General features: G+C 39.1%; 1 protein-coding gene across 1 annotated transcript in view; it reads left to right on the top strand.

Moving 5' to 3' along the window:
- LOC136864403 (MOXD1 homolog 2) overlaps positions 1 to 19761 on the top strand; it is a 795728-nt gene that overhangs the window by 461562 nt on the left and 314405 nt on the right. The gene's annotated exons all lie outside the window — the stretch shown is intronic.

Here is a 19761-nt window from a genome sequence, read left to right as displayed (position 1 = left end):
CAAGCATATATCTCAGATAAAAGTATCACAGTCAAATGTCAAGCTTCGCTAAATATTTGAAATATCCGGGAGCGATATGTACAGTTAACATTATAAAGCTGGTGATATTAATTTTCCATTGTACTGAATGGAACCAGAGTGGAAGCTTACATAGCTCTATCGATTGTTGATTTTCCAGCATAAGCAGCTTTCACTTCAAACAATGTTATGTACCTGCCTTGTCTACTTTATTATTCCAGTGATTAGAGAATATATTCTCATTAGCCTGATAATGAACTATAAGGCATCTAATTAGCTTTTCTGGAAATTTCTTTTGTGTGACAACCTTAAGTACTGTATGTGAGTGTTTCGTGTCTAGCGGTAATGGATCAATGCTTAAGTCTCTCCCTGTTTTCAGCTGCAATAATCATAGCTTTCCATCAGTAGTCAAACCTATCGTCGCTGCGGGGAGAAAACCTTCAATGTGAAATATTTTAGCTTAGAACTTTGGCCGGTATTTTCTGTCATCTAAGGTGCAATATTCTGTGAATATTTTCATAATGTATGTGCAGCGGGTCAGTATATCTCCAAAAATATTATCACGTAGGAGGTTTTGTCCCGGCAACGACGCTATTTTGTTAATGATTCTCGGCTATAGTTTCTTGAGCTGCCTCCTATGATCATTGCCCAGTTTTTCCCTGCCGGATGCGTTGAGGGCCGTCCAGGGCTGAACTACACTCGGCTGGATGCACGGAACCTTCAGCTCCCAATGCAGTCCCCAACAGAATCAATACCAGCCAAGACAGAAACTGGGTTAACGACATCTGTTCACCTGGTTACGGCCAACAAGTTGACAAAAGAAGAAATCTTAACAATAACATTCCCATTAATTAGGACCTTTTCTTACTTCTAAGGGAAAAATTTCTGATAATTTAAAAGCAAGGAACGATTAATGTCAGACCAAATGACGCTGAAAGCTATGTCATAAACTGTTCAAATATATTTGATTCGCGACCTAAATATAAATAACAATCCAAATACTGTGATTCATATTTAAGAAATAACACGTCTTCCAACAGAAGGTTATTGTAGCACTGCGTCAACTCCATCAACCTTTTCAGAGTGAAAATAACGAGTCACAGAAATCTTTCATAGCATCTCGGAATGTTGTATAATTTTTCTGAAACTGAACATATACCCTTTTAATAGTAACTGAGTTTTAATTTTTTGTCCCATATTTTATTTGTGTTTATAAAAGTCGAAAACTAGTTCATTCTTATTCTGTTATGACATTAGCTAAGTGTAGTGTTACGAAACTCCATATTAAGTCGAGGAAATAAGAGATAGTAATTGAGAGTACACTTTATTATTGCAGGCTGGGGTGGTAACTGACTGGAAAGTCTAAAACTGAATTCTCAAATATATCCGTTAATATTAGTCCTGTAAAAAATCTCACTCACTGACATGCAAATTAATTACTATATTTGGCTCTACATACAATTACGAACACATGTTGTCAGTCATGAGAGTAAAACTAGTTCATGTTTGTCCTATGTTGCGTTGGAATCAGGTTTACGCAATAATTCTGCTCAAAATATTTTTGCCGAGCGAGTGGCTTCGTAGTCTAGTCACGTAACTACGGCCGATACCTTCCCAATCCTAGCCCTTTCCCAACCCTCCGTCGCTGAAAACATTCCATGTGTAAGTGCGACATTAAACAAGCAGCAAAATAAAAAAGCTAGTGTTTGTATTTAACTAAGTATTTGCTGTACTTAAATAATAATGAAGCCAACCACAGGCAAAATAAATAAATTTTGGTATCTTCTGTGTAAGTACGTAGTACCTACCGCAGTTATTTTAGTAATAAACTATCAAACGTAAACCACATCCTGTCTTGTGCGTGAAACTGCAGTACGAATATAAATGTTATCACCTGTACTTTGTAATATTAGTAATAATAATAATAAGTTAAGGCTTAGAATGGGGCATCACTGACATTTATGGTAAACTCGGGAGCTTTCTAGCATGAGAGGTAGGGATCTAGTGCATCGTTGGCTTACTTCTAAAACCTTGTATGTGGCAATGCTCTTCCTACCCATTATATTCCTTAAGACTGGTCACGCCTCCTAGCCACATGTGTATATGTAGTCCATCAGAACAATTTTCGTAGTGATCATTTTCCTATGGTAGCGTGTAAAGGAAACTGGACCTTGCCATACCGTATTGTAGGGATGTTGTTTTCATGGCTAATTTAAGCACTCCTACAGTTTAACATATTTAAGGTTCATTTTCCTTTAAACGTTAGCATAGGAAAATGAACACTACGAAAATTGTTCTGATGGACTGTACATCCATATGTGGCTGGGAGGCGTGACCAGCCTTAAGGAAGAAAATAGAGAGGAGGTGCATTTGGAAATACGAGGTTTTAGAAGTAAGCCATCGTCATGAAAGGCAAGCGATAGCCCTCAAAGACTGGTCACGCCTTGCAGCCACATATGGAAATGCAGTCCACCAGAGCAATTTTCATTGTGTTCATTTCCGTATGCTAACTTGTAAAGGAAAATGAACATTAAGTACATTATACTGCAGGAGTGCGTAAATAAGTCATGCAAACATACATTCCTAGACTGCGGTACGGTAAAGTTCATTTTCCTTTACACGTAAGCATAGGAAAGTGAACACAGCGAATATTGTTCTGATGGGCTAAATATCCATATGTTGCTGGGAGGCGTGACCAGTCGTAAGGAAATAATGGATAGGAAGAGTATTGTTAGATATGACCTTTTTCACGAACAGCGACGAATTATTCTCACGTATGCGGCATATTTCTAACCGCATGATCTATGTGAAAGATTTTCTGCAATTGATGATTCCCAAAGGTGTGAGATTTATCACCTTGAAGTCAACACCTCCAGCTGCACTTCATAGTATTTTGTTAATTAAGAGCTCTCCGGGATCATGACTGTTTGATCATGTATGTATGTATGTATGTATGTATGTATGTATGTATGTATGTATGTATGTATGTATGTATGTATGTATGTATGTATGTATGTATGTATGAAATCTCACTCTAGAGCTCTTGAAGTAACGTTCCTTTAACTTTTACATACAGTGGATATCAGTTGAAGTGCCACAGAGGGGATGCTATGCGTAGGAAGGAACAAACTGCAGTAAAGTACGAGAATCGAATCGGAGAGGGCGTTGAGTCGCTTGCTCTTTATCTCAACAGGGGATACATGGAAACGAATCGCACGGTTTATCATTGTTTTTAACAGTTTTCTGTCATCCACATTTTTAACTCGAGGAAAATGGCATAATTTTCATGTCCCACGTCAGTATACCGTACATTCGAAAATTAGCTGCAGTGTAAAACGATTTCTGTAAGTATAAAAAATTACAACAAAACAGCTTTACGTCAGAGAGAACTCTGGAAGAAATACAAATAACTGCAGATTTCAATTTTTCAACATGAAATGGAATAAAATGGAACAAAATGGAAAATGGAAAATTGAACACAAACTTCATTCGGTGAGCAATAAAAAGCTATCGAGACTGTCAGCGTCATTCGTTTACGTTCTCCTAACTTGTATTGATCTCGTGAGACATCAGGTAGCCGAAAAAATAAAATGACAAACATAGCTGTCCCCGTTAATTCAAGTATCGTGGAAACGTGGAAGCCTAATTTCCTCTAGAGTAGGATTGATTGATTGATTGATTGATTGATTGATTGATTGATTGATTGATTGATTGATTGATTGATCTACTTGTGGAGAGAAGTCAAAAGCTGTGGATGCTTACACTTCGAAGAATTTTGGGATTTCCAGTTCATTTCATGTATTGCTTCATAGCATTTTCTGCATTATCATTTCGTACGACTGCGGTTCCATCGCTAAATGGTTAACATGCTGGCCTTTATTTCAAGGGGCCCCGGAGGGGTTGGTGCTTTTCACATTCATTGGCTCATTTCTCTGGCTCGGGGGCTGGATGTTTGTGCCGTCTTCATTTTAAAATTCATTTCAGGTTGGGTCCCATTCTCTCAGAGGCGCGAGTCGCCTGTAGGGAGTTTACTAGAAATACCTCTATGGAGGACACACATTATTATTATTATTATTATTATTATTATTATTATTATTATTATTATTATTATTATTATTATTATTATTATTATTATTATTATTATTATTATTATTAATACCGGGCGAGTTGGCCGTGCGCGTAGAGGCGTGCGGCTGTAAGCTTGCATCCGGGAGATAGTAGGTTCGAATCCCACTATCGGCAGCCCTGAAGATGGTTTTCCGTGGTTTCCCATTTTCACACCAGGCAAATGCTGGGGCTGTACCTTAATTAAGGCCACGGCCGCTTCCTTCCAACTCCTAGGCCTTTCCCATCCCATCGTCGCCATAAGACCTATCTGTGTCGGTGCGACGTAAAACCCTAGCAAAAAAAAAAAAATTATCGTCGTCGACTTGGCTATCATAGCCATTAATGTGGTGGTTGTAGTAGTAGTAGTAACATAGGTAATCAGGCAGCTTCAACAAAATTCAAATACAGGGATGACGACTACAAACATATCCAAGCCCCTAATAAAAGTCAGCAAGGAACAAGGGGTGCAGCAGATGAATTCTTTTTTTTTTTTTTTTTTTTTGCTAGGGGCTTTACGTCGCACCGACACAGATAGGTCTTATGGCGACGATGGGATGGGAAAGGCCTAGGAGTTGGAAGGAAGCGGCCGTGGCCTTAATTAAGGTACAGCCCCAGCATTTGCCTGGTGTGAAAATGGGAAACCACGGAAAACCATCTTCAGGGCTGCCGATAGTGGGATTCGAACCTACTATCTCCCGGATGCAAGCTCACAGCCGCGCGCCTCTACGCGCACGGCCAACTCGCCCGGTAGGTGAATTCTGAAGGAACGTTAGTAGCGGCTGGTTTCATATAGAGGATGGAGTACTATCGTATTCGATCGCTCGGCGAGATGATTACAGTGCGAAGTAAAAAGCATTTGAATTTCCTCGCAAAAGTGTTTACTGCTTGTTTGTCAATGCGCTGAAGTATGAAGTCCAATAGAGAATTAGTTCACTGAGGTGCCTTTTCTTTGAAGCTCTGGTAAGTTTAATCGACTGTGCACTGTGCTCGGAGGTATTAGCTCGTAAATTCGACACATCACAGTACAGGTGGTTGAAAACTATGACATCATCGACTTTGACGTCATCCAGTACTTTGGACTCGCTCCTCGTCTCAAAATGAAGGGCAAAACGGGTGGAACGCACTGTGCACGTCCACATGATGAACTACTTACTCACTTCCCTGCACCATGTAGCTTGTTAGTTCATAGTGGGTATTCAGCAAACCGTACATAAACGGACGTGAGCTCGTACGTCATTGATAATAGTACCGAAATCTTCCGCGCTATAGAGGCGGTTTTTTTTTCTTTGGAATATCTACTTCCAGATGTTTCGTCTGCAAACGTACAGACATCATCAGCAGTACCAGCGATTGGGAATTAAAAGTGAGGGGGCACAAAAATATGTAGACAACGAAAAGTGTCCGGGTCAAATGGTTATGGCCGGGGCGGGGGGAGGGAGCGTAGACATCAAAATTGAAAAAAAAAATTACGCTCTCTGAGCGAATTTCGATAGAGAGGGAAAGGTTGACAGTGTGTGGTAATAAGACTACTATACAATAAAACTTTCACTAAAGAAGAATAATTACGCATGTATTACAATTAAATAGAAGTACTGCGTGAATATACAATTAAACAGTAATTTAGTATGTGGCTACACACTAACAAAGTAACAGGCACTAGGTAGAACTGAACAGACACATTGACTGACTGAGACTGCCAGACTGACGAATGCGGGTAACCTTGATGAAATTTTACCCCTGCTACCCTTCGTCGCAGCACATACCACACATTGCTCCGCGGGTCTCCACTGCTTGCTGTGGTGCTGTACAATTCGGTTAGCCGCGACGAACGACATTTTGTGCCTGTTTCCGCTAAATATTTTTCTTAATAATAAAAGAAATTAAAGGAAAAGGTTAGCTGGAAAGACAACAGGGTTTGCACAATAAAAAAGTCCCAGTTTCAGGCGACCAAAATAAAATAAAATATTCCTCTAATCGCTGCTACTGATAGCCAGCGATTTTACAGTTGCTACCTTCATGGCACATCAACTAATTCTTCCATTTAACTGAAGGCATCGGTTGCAATTGCAGATGGACCCTCTGGAAGCCGAAAAAATTCAGTGGACCATATCTCTACAGACCGGAAAATCGGACGTAATTAACTCAGCTATGTGGAAGAGTTATATCTCGACTAGTAGACACATAAAAAATTCAAGATTGTCTTCTATATTGTTCAGAGAGCTCACTCAATCTCTCTACCAGTGTACATCTATATTAGTCTTCGCAGCGAAACCTAGCCACAGTGACAGTAGCGGAAAACACTGTAGTATCAAAGTTCCCGATAGTGGCAAAGATCCTGGACGAATTCTTAATGGAGAATTGGATTGCTGTGTGCAGGGAACATAGATAGTACAGACATCCACTTGTGACTTGTGTCAGTGCTCAAAGGATCTCATATCATCCATAGTATATATGTTCCAGTGATACGGTCCTTCCTCCACCCCGGTCATGGGTCCTACGACTTTTATCTCCTTAAAACAGTTGATGCTTGAAAGATTTACAAATGCCTACTCTGTCAGGAATAACGGAAGAGAAATCACTCATCGAAGAGGATGAAAATTTCTATTGCATGAGTGTCTAGAAAATGAATATTCTCAGATATCTCTTCGGCAGTTACAATAGAAAATAATGGAACTAATTCATGCGCTTCAATTTGTCTTAATTTTCTCTCAGAAAACTATGAAAATATGTGTCTGTAACTAAACTGACAGAATGTGTTACTGTGTTTTAGTTGTGGAAAAGTAACCTTATGGGAAAGAGGCGGGTTAAAAACTAAAGAATGACTCCAAAACTGATTCTCATCGGAGTTGGAACACGGGCCGTTAGTTGTACTGTAACCGTGAAGCACAGTGGTCGAGTTTGGACCCACCTGTTTGAGAGTTACGAGTGATGTTGTGTCTAACCGAGTGGGATCCATTCGAAACTTTTGTGTGTTGTCAGGTGAGTCCCAGGGCGCAGGTAATTTATATCTTAACGCGAAACCCAGGCAGCTTTGCCACGAGTGTTCGCTAATACTGGATTGATTTGTGGACCCAATGGAACGTTACTTACAGCCATTGCCAACTTACCTTGTGGATGGTTATTTTAGTACAAAAATCTAATCAAATTCACAAATGAACTTTAGAGATAGTTATGCTTGTTAAATAGTACTATAACAACGAACATCAATGTAGATACTGCCTGCTGTTGTATCTCTATACTTCCGAGTTTATTCTAAAGAGAAAATTCGACAAGCAGCTGTGTTTCAGACGACGTCATGGTCTGTGATTCCCATCCAATTGAACAGAACTTCAACACCAGCTCTGTCATGCAGTATTTAATTATTAGTAAGAGGGCTGAAATGAATTTAGCTCCACTTTATTTCAGCTTATGCTGAGATGTACAAAGGATAGTGCATGTGTCTGCTGTGTTTTGATTCAACGTATTAACTTAAGAGTCTTGTAATCGTGGCTGCAGGGGATCTGTATTTTCCATTTACTTATGGTATGTCTATTACTTCTGCTTACTATGAAAAAATCGTAATCAGTATACTTGAAGTTAGGGGTAGATTGAATTACCACGTGAACAGAGAATATAATAAATGCATTTATTAATTAAGTTTATCAATTACAATAACAAAACATGAAAGATTTAAAAGCCTACACTTACAGTATATACATACATTTACATTTTCACATGTAAATGTTGTTTCAAACTTCCCACTATTCTTCGAAATTTGGTTTTCAATTTTGCAGCTAAACTTCGTGTTGACATATTCATTATCTGGTGCTCTTCAATTAAGTGTACATTTGTTACTATTAGTCTCTCATTTGTACATGTGTGCGCTCGTCCCTTGTTCGGACAGAACTAAGCTGCGTCCGCATTCTTCTTCAACTGAAGACCGTAGACGATTTCTAGGCTATCCTACACCCACGAATACACATGTTCATACAGACATGATACCTAAAAATATAATCAGACTAACGTATATTAATTGCAGAAATCTGTCAGCCACGATGTCTGAAATAACTACTACTACTACTACTACTACTACTACTACTACTACTACCGATCCCAATCAGCTGATTAGGCATAATGGTATGATAATCCTGATACATGTTCATCGATTCGGTGGTATTTGAAGGTGCTCAAATATATCAGCCTCGTGCCTGTTCATTTTCTGACAAGTAAAAGAACTCCCGCTCGACAAAATTCCGGCACTTCGATGTCTCCGAAAACCGCAAAAGTACGAATAGTTAGAGGGACGCAACACCAAAAACAATATTATGAACCATGTTCAGCATAAGGCTCATCTGCAAACACCGAGATTTGATCTAGGAATAAAGTAATAGGCCTAATAAGTTTCTGCTCATTGGTTGAATGATATGCATTCTAGTCTTCGGATGAGAGGGATCCGGGTTCGGTTCGCGGTCGGGTCGCGTATTTCAACTACGTATGGTTAATTTTTCTGGCACAGGGACAGGGTTGTAGTGTTGTCTTAATACACCTCTCTTCATATACATACAAAACACCATACTAGTAACCATAACAGAAGCAGACAATAGTGAATACCTAACTCTGTAGAGGGTTTTCATCAGGAAAGGCATCCATCTGTAAACCTGGGTCGATTTCACACCCATTTCCGACCCGAACAAATGGGGAAAAGGCCAGGAAAAAAAATACAGTCATGACAAGCCGACGTCTATCACAGCCATTAAGTAATGAAAAACCAAGCAAGTTGACCTTGTGGTTATGGTCGCGTAGCTGTGAGCTTGCCTTCGGGAGAAAGTGGGTTCGAATCCCACCGTCGAGAGCCCTGAAGATGGTTTTCCGTGGTTTCCTATTTTCACACCACGAAAATGCTGCGTGGATGTACCTTAATTAAATCTACGGCCGCTAACGTCACAATCCTAGTCCATTTTCCATCCGTGCGTTGCCAAAATCCTTCAATGTGTTAGTACGACGCTAAAACAATAGCATAAATGGAATTAAAAAGTGCAAATTTCCGTAGCATTATATAACATTTGTGTATGAATTGCCATACTTTTGAGATTTGGAAATTGAAACAGTGAATATCTAATATTTTTATGTACTGCCTATCTTATAATATTTCACCCAAAATTATTTATGTAGATGAAATGCGCATGGTAGCTTAATAACATGTTGACTGCGAACTCTAGTCAGTTACATAGAGTTTTCGATGGGAAAGTACGCCGTTCTTTGTTTGTGAGTATTCGTAAAACTTTGTGACACCTGGCTGACTACACGCTTACCTGGCTAGAAAATGAATAGAATAAAATCCCTGGCTTACAGGCTGAGAAAATCTACATAGGTTCCTTCGGAGGCTGAGGATGTTTGACGGTGGTATTTCACCATCTCTCCTTAATGCATATATATCTGTCACGGTAGCCTATGCATATTCACAATGAGCTCTATTTCTAAGATTTTGAAATTACGCTTGTTAGTTCAGCAGTGCGCGAGCTGCTAGTCACAAGGCTCTATATAATCGCATCTCGAAGTGCACAGTCTAGTGGACGATTTTAATCTTCACGTGAGTACCCATGGCCTGAAGATAGACAACGCTTTGCATGTTAATTACTCGGAGTAGTCCTTAGCAGGACGACAGAAAGATTGCGCATGTAATTATGTTTTGTGAGCAGGCATGCAGAGAACCTGTTCCCGGGGCCGACACGATACAACCATGGTAATCACTCCGCCCCGTTTTTTGTATTAGTATTCAAACTTAATAAGTGTACCTGGTGAGGGAAGAAATTATTTTTATATAACCTTGTCTTACCATAGATATTGTCTCCAAAATGTTATGTATATTTATACAAGAATTAGCGGCCATAGAGGTAATTAAAATAATTGGGAATGAAACCGTTCGTTAATTACACATAAAGCAGTCCTCAGTCACCACAGTTCTTTAATAGTGTGTAGTCTTGCTTACGTAAACTTATAACCATGATTCGCAAAGCTAATATGTTATGAGCTACGAAATGTGAAACTCATTTATATTGATGAATTCAGAAATTAAATACAGGGGCATTTCAGATGATTAAAATGGCACCAATTTATCTCGCTCTGAATTCCATACATATTTTAGCGCTGTGCTCTTTAACACCTTTAATAACATATAAAATTACTCTCTCAACAATCAGATTTTTTGTCACGTTTATCAAATATTTTGTTAAAATGAGAAGAAGACTTCACTCTATCACAGTACACCCGGACTCATATTTCGCTCTTTTAAATTGACTTATTTTAAATGCAGGGATTAAATTCATTCCAGTTACAATGTTGAACACTTTAATGCAATGTCAAAATGAAGAGGATTCATCAGGATATTGAGTTCTTTGTAGATATCGCTGGCTTACTACTTAAACCTCGTATGAGACAATGCTCTTCCTACCCATTCTATTCCATAAGACTGGTCACGCCTGCCAGTCACATGTGTATATGTAGTCCATCAGAACAATTTTCGTAGTGTTCATTTTCCTATGCTAACGTGTAAAAGAAAATGGACCTTACCATACCGTATTGTAGGGATGTTATTTTCATGGCGAATTTAAGTACTCCTACAGTTTAAAGTATTTGAGGTTCAATTTCTTTCACACGTAAGCATAGGAAAATGAACACTACGAAAATTGTTCTGATGAACTGTACATCCATATGTGGCTGGGAAGCGTGACCAGTCTTAAGGAAGAAAAATGGATAGGAAGTGCATTGGGAGATACGAGGTTTTAGAAGTAAGCCGTCGATATGTTTTATGCGTTAGATGAGGCATTAACCAGTGACAGGCCGAAGTGAGCTACAAACAACCTACAGTATTTGTAAGAAAAAAATCCTTACTAGAGGTTTAACGTCACATTAACACATCGAATGTTTTTGGCGGTGAAAATATGGGAAAGGGCTATTATTAGCAAGGAAGCGACCGTGGCCATAATTTAGTTAGTACCCCATCGTTTTGAGGGCGCGAAAAATCAGCGCTGCCGACAGGAAGGTTCGAACACACCCTCTCCCGAATTTGAGCCAGCAGCTACGTGACAAAAAACGCGTAGCAAACTCGCTTGGTCGAGATGTGTAAGAATTGCCCACTATTGGTAGATACGCTGACATTGCTAGCAGTGTTGTGATTGGCCAACATTCCTACCTTTGCTACGCAGTATATTGCTTTCATTATTTTCTTTTTACAATTTGCTTTACGTCGCGCCGACACAGGCAAGTCGTATGGCGACGATGGGGTAGGGAAGGGTTAGAAGTGGGGAAGAAGCGACCGTGGCCTTAATGAAGGTACGGCCCTGGCATTTGCCTGGTGTGAAAATGAGAAACTCCGGAATACCACGTTCAGGGCTGCCGATCGTGGGGTTCGAGCCCACCATCTCACAAAAATTCCTTAAATTTTATCCTGTTGCTTAGTTAATATACGTAATGTACGAAAAGTGTACAAGAGAGTAGTCTACTGGAAAAAGAGAGAGAACGAGAGAAGACATTTCCATGAAGAATACATATTGAACTCTTACACGAGTACGTGTGCTAATCCTACGTATAGGCCTACGCAGGATGTCTTAAACAACTGATATGAATCTATGGCCCATAATACACCTGGAATTCAAACTAAAACTACCCAGTATCTATGATGAGCTCTATCTGTTCTGCTGTCGAGACCAATAAACGACATTTAATATTTATGGTAAGAAGCCTTCGTGGCTCAGGTGGCAGCGCACCGGCCTCTCACCGCTGGGTACTGTGGTTCAAATCCCGGTTACTCAATGTGAGATTTGTGCTGGACAAAGTGGAGGCAGAGCAGGCTTTTCTCCCGGTACTCCGGTTTTCCCTGTCATCTTTCATTCCAGCAACACTCTCCATTAACATTTCATTTCATCTGTCAGTCATTTATCATTGCCCCAGGAGTGTGCGACAGGCTTCGGCAGCCGGCACATTTTCTATCCTCGCAGCTAGATGGGGCTTCATTCATTCCATTTCTGACCCGGTCAAATGACTGAAAACAGGCTATAGATGTTCATTTTCAGTCTTTATGATGGTAGAACCTAGTTGCCATATTCGGAAACTGTTTCTCAGTTTACAAGAACATTTGGAGGCAACCCAAATTTACATATACACTGTATATTGTTTGAGCAGAGGAAGGGTGGCCAAGGATCTACCCTGGCTCTACGGTTCTGCATTCGGGAGGCGGGACAGGGTTGGACCTCACGGTTGGCCTCAACCGTCGGCAGTCCTGAGAATGGTTTTCCGTGGTTTTCCATTATCCTGCACTAAGGCGAATACCGGGACAGTTCCTAGTAGAGGCCACGGCCGACAAACCCTTCACCTTCTCCGAGCATCTCCTTCACCGTAACAAATCTCCCGGCCTGTGAGACGGCGTCACCGTCTAAGAGGCCCGCCTCCCCCTTCAGGGAAGGAATGAAAACATTTTAATTGTAGTAGTGTATGTAGTTTAATAGGTCAGTGTTCGAATTCCTATTGAGTCTAGAATTTCGTTGGCTTACTTCTAAAACCTCGTATATGACAATGCTCTTCCTACTCATTATATTCCTTAAGACTTAATACTGGTCACGCTTCCCAGTCACATGCATTCCATCAGAACAATTTCCGTAGTGTTCGATTTCCTACTGTGACGTGTAAAGGAAACTGGACCTTATCATATCGTATTGTAGGGATGTTCTTTCCATGGCGAATTTAAGCACTCCTACAGTTTAAAGTAGGTATTTAAGGTTCATTTTCCTTTATACGTTAGCATAGGAAAATTAACACTACGAAAATCGTTCTTATGGACTGTACATCCATATGTGGCTGGGAGGCGTGACCAGTCTTACGAAGAAAATGGATAGGAAGTGCATTGGGAGATGCGAGGTTTTAGAAGTAAGCCATCGATTTTCGCCCTTAAGTTTGAGAATTTATGAACTGATAATTACTGTAAGGATTGCTTGGTTTTCGTAGTGATATAATGATGAAAATTTTTCTGTCCCAGCTACGTGTTTCAAAAGCACTAAGCTTAAAATATGCTTGAATACTGTTACTCATTAAAATAATGATATTCCTTACATGATTTAATGTTCCCTTATATAATTCAATATCTTCTTCGTTAAAATAGTTAATTAATATTCTATCCTTCAAAAAACAGCTTAATTCCATGTTTGCTCAAAAACCTGTAAGAGTTGATGACTAATTTCTACATGCATATTTATGACTTATTAAGTTTACTTGATGTGGGCTACAAGATGATAGGCTTCTCCTCGTCTGTGGAGTCATCTCTTCATGATACTGGCATTGGAGACATTCACCTCTTGGTTAATATTGTCTTCACTCGCTCCGAGATGAAGTGGGTGGAGTGACTGCAGAGAGTGATAGTCTTTGTGAGTGATAAAAGCGGAAGGACCACTTTAATAGAGAAGCTGGCGCGGGCAAATAAATAAAGTCAGCTGAATGAAGCAGAAAACGAGGTTGCCCTTGCAAAACCAAGTACGTGCACTTACATTCGAAATGAGATTCGGATGAGAAAAATGCTTTGTAGCTGACTTCAAACTGACGAATCTAAGAAAGTGTTTAGTAATTTCAAATATTATAAATGGGCACTGTTGTTTAGGTGTTCACCTGCTGTGTTCAATGTTGCAGAATTTATACCGGCGCAGTCCGTTGGCATTTTAAGATGCTTAAATACAAAGGACCGGTAGAAGTAGATTCACTGCCACGTAAAAAGAATCCCTCTTGTGGGCTAATATCTATCACTCCAGCACTACCTTTCACCGACATAGCTGAAGGAACGTTAAACCTCATTATTTATTTATTTATTTATTTATTTATTTATTTATTTATTTATTTATTCATTTATTTATTTATTTATTTATTTATTTATTTATTTATTTATTTATTTATTTATTTATTTATTTATATCTTTACAAGTGGCGAAGTGAAAGCTTTGGCCCTCTCCTACAATTACGCACATTCTTTTTTGTAGGTGAAATTTTATATTACTGCAAACTAATAAGACCATTATTTTTATTATTATTAATGACGATTTAGGTGTGTTGATACTAGTTTTGTCGATACACGATATCAATTTATGGTTTTATCAATATACTCTGTATTCCAATAGTTTCATTTTTGAAATAAAGTAGTAAAATAAAAATTTCTAAATACGGTATATTATGGTTTATTAAATAGGCATTTTTATGTTAACACGTTGATACCTATATAATTGTAAATTAAATTAAAGTACATTTTGGTACGTAGTTCTAGTTAGAATTTGGATACGTACCTATCCACGAACCAAATGTTAAAAGAATGGAAATTCGACACCGTTTCAAAAAATCAAAATCAAATGAATGACAACACAGTAGCATAATAGTGTTACACGTTTTTGTAAAAAAATATACTAGCATTCTCACTCTGTCGGGTTGAGCCTACTTTTTTCTATCACAGTTGGGTCCCGCTGTGCTGAAGACACTCTCAGGGAATATTGTTGCTGGTTGTATACATAAATATTTCACAGGTAGCTTTCGTAACTTTGTATTTATTTTCCGATAATCATAAAATCTGAAAAAAGATCTTTCAGATATGTGGTTTTCAGAAATGTTAACTGACAATGAATTCGTTGTCATTTTCTTTCATAATGTTGCGATACAAGCATCACATACCAAGCAATTTTTCTGGTTCAGAAGAATGTGTTATCTGAAATAACTTTAAAACAGTTCTTTACTGTAATATTTTTAGAGAGTATTTAGGTGCAACGTTTAATTTCGCCACGGATTTTAATATACAGCATATTAAGATGGAGTCACAAGATTACCTCTTCAGTTGTAGTTTCAAGAAACTCCTGTTGATGTACAAGCTGCAGCAGTCTGTCTGTAGCAGCAGTGAGAGTATTTGAACTGTGAGAAACTCGTCCTTTTAAGCAAGGTTCTCTTCGATGTCTTTTTACCGCGTATTAATGGTATCCTGCAATGACTGTCTTACTGTCACAATTCGTGATCCACTGCGCCATTGCTTCTGAAGATGAGGTATAGGACACTGTTCTCAACGGCGATTGTCTCGGACACCGCCACTGTAAAAGAACATCTAGCAAGTGTTGTTTGGTCAAAAATATTTAATGTGTTAATCAGTAAGTCACTATATTCCCATTGTGTTACTATAATTTCGTGTGGCTATTTCTAGCCGATTGTAGACCTTGTAAGGCAGACCCTCCGATGAGGGTGGGCGGCATCTGCAGTGTGTAGGTAACTGCGTGCTATTGTGGTGGAGGATAGTGTTATGCGTAGTGTGTGAGTTGCAGGGATGTTGGGTGCAGTACAAACACCCAGCCCCCGAGCCACTGGAATTAACCAATGAAGGTTAAAATCCCCGTCCCGGCCGGGAATCGTACCCGAGACCCTCTGAATCGAAGATCAGTACGCTGACCATTCAGCCAACAAGTCGGACATTGTGTTACTGTAAGATGTATTGGAAGGGTGAAATCGGCAGATGCGAATATAATGGCTCTCTTCTGTTCTTGATGTCTTTTTTAGCATATGAATAGCTGAATTCCAACGTGCAATTTCGTCTTGAATCAGGTGGTGTGGTAGAGAAATATGTTTCTGAGCTGCTTTGAGAATCTTTGTGGATTTCGAGGAATGTTTGAAAATTCTTACTAATTTTCTACATAACACAATGAGACTCTTAAAATTTTTTGAAATGGAAAGTCCTCTTTTCAGAAAAAGTTGTAGTTTAGAAGATACACACGTCAAATGGATATATTTTCCCAAAGTCATGGTACTTGCAACTTCACGACCGTTGTCATGAATCATAGCTACTACTTTATCCGTTATATCTCAAGTTTTTAATGTCTTCTTCAAGAAATGTACAATATTTTCACCTCTGTCTTCTCATTTCTTCAGATGGTTTATAGTCCTGGTCTACAAAGTGAGGGGTGATACTTAGGGAAGTTGTCGGTTGCTGTTTATGTCCACAAATCTGACGTAAACAGCTTTACTATCTCTATTTCTTAGCCCATCAATTGCTCTCGTTTTTACTTCTTGATACAATTCTGGGAGGAAGCTATTTGATATGTGCTGACGAATAGGCATGGCTCTAGGTTTAAGGCAGTGAACCAACTGCTGAAATCCTTCATCTTCTACAATGCTACTTGGCTAAATGTAAGTTACCTTCGTGGCAATTTCCTTCATTCGTTTATCTATCGGGTTAAAATTTGGTATAACGTCCAAAAAAGATTAGAGAGGAGACCGGCTTGTATTTGAGTCCTGTGATAATGCTAATTCCCGGTCTAGAAAGTCAACAATAACGGCCGAGAGAGGATTCGTCGTGTTGACCACACTACACCTCGCAATCTGCAGGCCTTCAGGTTGAGCAGCGGTCGCTTGGTAGGCCATAGCCCTTCGAGGCTATTGCATTATGGGGTTTGGTTTAGTTTGGTTCGGTTTGATGATGTTGATTACGATGACGAAGGCAATTACTCTGAAATGGAATGAACGGACACAGGCTCTTCCAAGGCCATTTATTCACTTGTTACACTTTCACTCTTCCGTGGGGCAGATGACCTTAGGTGTTAGGCCCCTTTATACAACAAGCATCATCATCATCATCATCATCATCATCATCACTCTTCCGAAATTTATTGTTTTATATTCATGTTCAGTAAAAACAATTTTATGAACTGAGGTGACATGCATCTCCATTTCCTCCTCGCGAGAAAATCGTTTTTCATAGGCCTATGTGGCAAATGGCACGGTTATCACTGACGGAATCCAATCGGAAAACATTCCATACTCCACTCATATTATCCAAGAGTGGTAGGTTAGGACGCTTATGGGCTTCTGTCACTTCAAAATAACAACTGACATGAGATTTTATAATAGTGACTTAAACCAGGTTTCATGCTACAGGTGCTGACATTTTTGTAATAAATTGATTCCTTACTTGTGGTTTGAGAGTTTAAATAGACGACAAGATTTGTCTGCTGACAGTCTGTGTTATTGGTTACTCTCAGGTCTAGATTATATCTTAGGCGGAGCGTGGTTTCTCAATAGCCGTCCAAACTGAAAATAAATAATGTTCAAGTTAGTGCAATATCATGTTCGATAATTTCTTCGTCAAAGCTGCAATTCACTACGTTTTATTGCCCTGGTATATGACTTTTAAATAAATGTGTACACCAGACACACTGGCACCAGTATCTCTGCAGAAATTCTAAGGAAGTTTCCTTTTGTTATGAGATGCGGAGAAATATTAACGAGCTCAATTTATTCCTATATCTACAACCTGCCGTTCGGAAACCTACGAGCTTGGATATGTGCTACTCCCGACCACATTATAATCTGCTATTTCTGGGAAGTTGACTGTAAAAAATTAAAACAATTAGTACTCTATCAACGTAGTATTGATCTCATCGGTAATAGTATCGTTTCGTATCGATAGCTCTGGCATATCGACGATATCGTGGTATCGAAAGTATTGAGAACCCAATTATTATTATTATTATTATTATTATTATTATTATTATTATTATTATTATTATTATTATTATTATTCATCTCCATAGCTTACTGGTTAGAAAGCTCTCCTTTGGTCTATGGGTTCCCGGCTTCGATTCCCGGCCAGGTCTTTGATGATAACTTTCAGTGTTTAGTTCCTCTGCCTCGAAGGACCTGTACCAAGCATTTCCAGAGACTACTGAACCAAGATCACACTAGATACCTAGTGCGGCCTTGACTAAACCCTACACGAGCCATGGAGTTTCCAGTTCTCACAGAAATAAGTAGAATAACTGAGGAAAATTTCGTCACCTTGCATTAGTTGTATAAATAATAAAAATGCTATAGTTTTACTTCCCACGGTTTTCGGAGACGTCGAGGTGCCGGAATTTTGTCCCGCAGGAGTTCTTTAACGTATCAGTAAATCTACCGACACTGGGCTGACGTATTTGTGCACCTTCAAATACCACCAGACTGATCCAGGATCGAACCTGTTAACTTGGGCTCAATAAGCCAGCACCTTAACTGTCTGAGCCACTCAGCCCGGCAGTTATATTATTGACATTATTTCCCAGAAAAGGTACTATTTGAATTTTCAGGGCTTATGTGATTAGATGTTAGCTCTTAACGCACGAATCTTAGGTTCAGTATCTGATGATGATGATGATGATGATGATGCTTGTTGTTTAAAGGGGCCTAACATCTAAGGTCATCGGCCCAAGAGTTCAGTATCTAAGACCATAGAATTTCCTATAGGCTCCATAGTCTACTATGGTAGCTGAGGTCAGTAAAACTGATCTTGCCACTCTCTGCATTTATTTGAGAAATGGCATGCGATGGTAGAAATGAAACATCCTGCGGATGATTTATTCCTGTAGCTAAGGACTCTTAAGATTTAATAATCGTATAAAACAAAATTAAATCGATCTTGGTGTTCGCTGGTGTGGAGGAATTGTAAACGTTCTCTTGAATCTTTCGTTTCTTACTCGTTCATGTATCCCTTCCCTTGTATTCCCGAACATATTCTTCGTTATTTCAGTATTTATCTATTACTTCGAGGTAGAAAATGAGGTTAGTATCTGTGAACTCTTACATTTATAATCGTTCTTGTAATAACATTTTAGTTGCAGTTTTCTATTTCAGGTCTTAAACTGGATATAAATTATTAGTTTCCTCGTTCGATATCGGTGGAAGATTAACTTGAACATTGGGCATTATTACCTTGAACCAGTCATTTGTGCAGGACTGGATATCTGTCTTTGATGAATATAAGAGGCCTCATAATTACCATTTTCAAACCTGTACTGCAGGACAGGACGCAAGCACTCAGTTCAAGCTTGATGAACTCTGCCCTGGGTAACACTAAAGCAGACCAATGGTTTTCCGTGGTTTCCCATTTTCACACCAGGCAAATGCTGGGGCTGTACCTTAATTAAGGCCACGGCCGCTTCCTTCCAACTCCTAGGCCTTTCCTATCCCATCGTCGCCATAAGACCTATCTGTGTCGGCGCGACGTAAAGCCCCTAGCAAAAAAAAAAAAGAAAAAAAGCAGACCAATGAATCATTTTGCTGACCGCTTGAACATTGGTGAGCAATGAAACAAATTCAGTATCTGATGATGATCATGATGATGCTTGTTGTTCAATGCCCAGACTTACTGCATATTCCATCAAATATTTCTTTCCATTAAATGTATTTCCTATAACTCCAATTTATTCTCGTGTACTCCTTCAAATCTTTCATTTCTCACGTGTTATATTTGTGGATAATAGCTGTCGTAAGAATACATTTTACGACTCTCTGTAATTTCCACTGAGACATATTGTACGAGTATTTACATGGAGTATATAATGGTAGATCATTTAACTTCATTTTTAGCTAATATCTCCCAACTTCTTCAAATCAGATGATATTTGCTAAGAGCAATGTGAGGTTTTTCTGTGCGAGAATAATATATGAACTACATTCAGAATGTTTTTGTACAGGCTTACGCTGATAATTAAGAAATTTTAAAACGGGAAATTGAACTGATTTACTGAATGCCGGATATTTATGACACATTTTTTAAACATTAGTTTGTAATTTGCTTCTTACACAACGGTTACCTTCAGTCTAAAAGGGACCAATAACC

This window comes from Anabrus simplex, chromosome 2 (assembly GCF_040414725.1).
Source record: "Anabrus simplex isolate iqAnaSimp1 chromosome 2, ASM4041472v1, whole genome shotgun sequence".
NCBI lineage: Eukaryota > Metazoa > Arthropoda > Insecta > Orthoptera > Tettigoniidae > Anabrus > Anabrus simplex.
The sequence above is the reverse complement of the archived record's forward strand: the minus strand, read 5'-3'. Positions and strand labels throughout refer to the sequence as shown.